We start from the raw sequence: 278 nt of genomic DNA, 5'->3' as shown, positions 1-278 counted from the left end.
AAAAAAAAAATTTGTCCCGACGATCTATCTTCTATACGCAAATGGCTACCATATTGAAAAATATACTATTTTTGTATGATAATTATGGGTTTTGTATTTTATTTTAATAGAAGTTGATGTTGCTTTTGCAATTATCCATCAATTTTTTAAAATTAAACACTATCTACAGATTTGCATCGAAGCGTTTCTTATGATAGTGATTTTAATCACTGTCAGATTAAATCTATTCTGGACTCTACTATGCAATGTCTCCACTATGCCGCGACCCCACTGTGCTA

Source organism: Daktulosphaira vitifoliae, unplaced genomic scaffold, assembly GCF_025091365.1.
Source record: "Daktulosphaira vitifoliae isolate Bord-2020 unplaced genomic scaffold, ASM2509136v1 Scaffold_479, whole genome shotgun sequence".
In the NCBI taxonomy this organism is placed as follows: Eukaryota; Metazoa; Arthropoda; class Insecta; order Hemiptera; family Phylloxeridae; genus Daktulosphaira; species Daktulosphaira vitifoliae.
This window is presented reverse-complemented; position numbering follows the sequence as displayed.